Source organism: Dipodomys spectabilis, unplaced genomic scaffold, assembly GCF_019054845.1.
Source record: "Dipodomys spectabilis isolate Male_0828 unplaced genomic scaffold, ASM1905484v1 ptg000191l, whole genome shotgun sequence".
In the NCBI taxonomy this organism is placed as follows: domain Eukaryota; kingdom Metazoa; phylum Chordata; class Mammalia; order Rodentia; family Heteromyidae; genus Dipodomys; species Dipodomys spectabilis.
In genome coordinates, this window is record NW_024870868.1 from 1,994,112 (window position 1) to 1,997,657 (window position 3,546).

The following is a 3,546-nucleotide window of genomic DNA, read 5'->3' on the forward strand; positions in this document are numbered from 1 at the left end:
TTTTGAGTTTATGGCCGCTAAATTTAAGTAATTATTACTAAAACATCTAGAATCATGGATTAGGAAGAGGACAGTGAAGTAGTTTCAATATAATTTGCAAAAGAATCACCATAGCCAGAACAATTAAAGGAACTGTTGGAATAGATCCATTTACAATCTTAGGAGTGACCTTGGATTGGTGGCTTTTAGAATAATATCTAAAAGAGAGGGACTTGCTTGGCACTGGTGGCTCACACCTGTAATCCTAACTACCCTGGAGGCTGAAATCTGAATATTATGATTCAAAGCATGTCCAGACAGAAAAAGCCAAAAGTGGTGCACGGCACAAGTGGTAGAGCACTAGCATTGAGCTCAGGGACACTGCCTAGGCCATGAGTTCAAGCTTCAGGATCAGCAATACAACGACAACAAAACAATAATGATAAAAAGAAATAAAAGAAGGACTTAAAGATATGTGATGGAATGAGGCTGATGTGTAACTGTTTAGGGAACCTACAAGGAGACAAAATTTGGAGCCAAATAATATCTATTCATGACTAATCAAGGATGCAAAGCAAATGCCAAATTCCTCTTCTCAAAAACTTGCAAACTTGGGCTGGGATGGTGGCTCAGTGGTAGAATGCTTGCCTGGTATGCATGAGGCCTTGGGTTCGATTTCTCAGCACCACATAAGCTGAAAAAGCCAGAAGTGGCGCTATGGCTTGAGTGGTAGAGCACTAACCTTGAGCTGAAGAGTTGAGGGACAGGGCCCAGGCCCAGAGTTCAGGCCACATGACTGGCCAAAAAATAAAAACTAAACTAAACTAAACTAAACTTCCAAACATATCTTTTCTCATAATTGAGGAGAGGCTTCTTTTAGAGGAATTCTCCTTATCTAGCTCAAGGGGATCAGAACTTCAGTAGAATTTTCCTGTTGAGATGTAATGTGCTTAACTGTACTGAAGCTAATCATGGCTAGGAAAGTATGGACTAATACGTTTGTTGTATTTTTCCTTATAAATATATAATATTCTCAGGTATTATATGAAATATATTTTATAATAAACAATAATTATACATTATATATAAGATATTAACTATATTATAATATAACATATATATTAACAGACTTCCTAATTTTAGAGTTAGGAACAAGCAACATATTAAAAGAAAAATGCTTGAATCTCTGAGTAAGTTCTCTACAACAGGACAATTCCACGTTTCATTCTCATTACCCAGAGAGCAACATAGGAAAGCGATGCCCATGGAGGTGGTTCCCTGGGTTTTGGAAAGTCTTATTGCATATATATATACATATATATATATATATATGCATATATATATGAAATATTGTTTTATACTAGTGAATATATCTAAAACTATAATAACAGATAAATAAGTGAACACCTATGTGCACACACACTCAATCACTTTCAAATATAAGAATTTCTTTTCTATGCTGCCTATTCACCTACAGAGAGAGTACATGAGTTGCCATTGAATTGTCCTGGAAGTTCTTTATCTGGCTACTCTAGCTTCACATCCTTTGTTCTGTAAGTAGCCAGATGTTTTGTGTTCAACAATAATACTTGTTACAGGCAAAAGTATCCACCCTGACACACAGAGAAACTTGGATTTAAAGAAATGCCAGAAATAAGTGGGAGGTACACAGTACTTTTCAAAATTGAATAGATTACATATTTATTAGAAAGCTCGTAAGAAAAAATATTCAGTGTAGGATGAAAGACTTCAGAAAACTACAGTATATGTTGTTTAGATGATTTTTTAAAACACAGTCTCTCAGGTGCTGGGAGGGTGGCTCAGTGTAGAGTGCTTGCCTTGCATGCATGAGGTCCTGAGTTTGATTCCTCAGCACCACATAAGCAGAAAAAGATGGAAGAGGTGCTGTGACTCAAGTAGTATTACTAGCCTTGAGCTGAAGAGCTGAGAGACAGTACCCAGGACCCAGAGTTCAAGCCCCACAACCAACAAAAACTAAACAAAACAGTCTTTCACTTTTGTGTGCTCAACATTGTAACACTAGTGCTTCAGTCTAGGGCTAAGATTTTAGGTGTGGACATTTATAAACACTCCTGATTCAGATTCGAATTGATAAAATTTTTAATCAATATTTTGTTCTTATTAATTTTGCTCTTTGTAAATTCACATAGACCTATAAAAAACGGTGTGGCCATCCCAATAACATTCTCGAAGTACTTCCTAATGATGACTTACAAAAAGTTGTATTCTATTACACCAAGGAAAACAATGCTACAAATAAGGAAAACCAATACATAAATATTAATGATTAATAAAATAAAAAACAAAACATTTACCACTGTTTCCAGTATTTGAAATGTACTACATATTTGATTTATTATTTTCTCATATTGCTGTACATTTAAAACTGCCTAAGTCTATGATGCTCAACAAGAATTTTATAGGCTATGAGAAGCCTTTAAAGTTACCCACTAAGATTATTATTTATGGTTCATCTCATCATTTGTATATGGCTTATACCATCATTTGTTCCTCGCTAACATATAAAATAAGGAAGACCTTAAATTTTAACAGAAACTGTGAAGTTAATGTCTTAAATCTTCACTCTGCGTCTTTACACAAACACTTTGCAACTTCTCATTAGTAAAGTTTCTATAACTCTGAAATGTATATACTTAGTAGTATATGACTGCTACCATGAATCTTAAATGCTTTAATGAAAAGTTTTACAACCTGCTAAATAGTCTTAATTTTGGCATATATGAGCACATTCCCAAAATTAAACATATTTAAAACATTAAAATTTTAACAAACCTTAACACTTTCTATAGTGTTCATTATGACAGGTTCCTTGGACAGAATAATTGAATTCCTCCTCCTACACATCCGTTGAACAACAAATGTCTGGAATTATTTTGTTTTTGACATGTCAATCTTGACTTTATTCTTAAATGTGTTCTTATGTAAGAAATACATGGTTCTAAAATTTCACGACAATTCTTTTGAATTTAATTTTTGTGGAATTGTCTAGTTTAAGAAAATCAATTACTCTTTATATATAAAATTGTTCTGTGCTCAATTCAGTAGCACATACACTAACAATGGAATAATAAAGAGAAGAATAGCCCCTGACTGAGGATGACACTCAACTTCGTGAAGCATTCCAGATTTTTAAAAGAACAGATTTCCTGATGGGATGTGGACAGAAGGTAACCTTAATGCCTTGTTGTTGGGAGTTTAAACTTGTTCGAAGACCTTGGAAAGTAGTATGGAGGTTCCTCAAAAGACTACAGAGAGCGCCCCTAAGACCCAGCAATCCCATTTTGGGCATTCACCCAAATGATCAAACAAGACCATAGTAAAACTACCAGCAAAACTATGTTCCTTTCAGCATTATTTACCATAGCTAAGATACATAACCAAACCCGATGCCCCACAGTAAACGAATGGATCAAGAAAATGTGTGTGTGTGTGTGTGTGTGTGTGTGTGTGTGTGTGTGTGTGTGTGTGTGTGTGTGTGTACTGGAATTCTATGCCTCCATCAGAAAGAATGACATCACCCAGTTT

At 35.0% G+C, this 3,546-nt stretch overlaps 1 non-coding gene across 1 annotated transcript; it reads left to right on the forward strand.

Moving 5' to 3' along the window:
• Nucleotides 1-3,050: 3,050 nt before the first annotated feature.
• LOC122121619 lies at nt 3,051-3,152 on the forward strand. Its single transcript, XR_006149984.1, has one exon. It is a non-coding gene; the product is annotated as a U6 spliceosomal RNA (small nuclear RNA).
• Nucleotides 3,153-3,546: the final 394 nt, after the last annotated feature.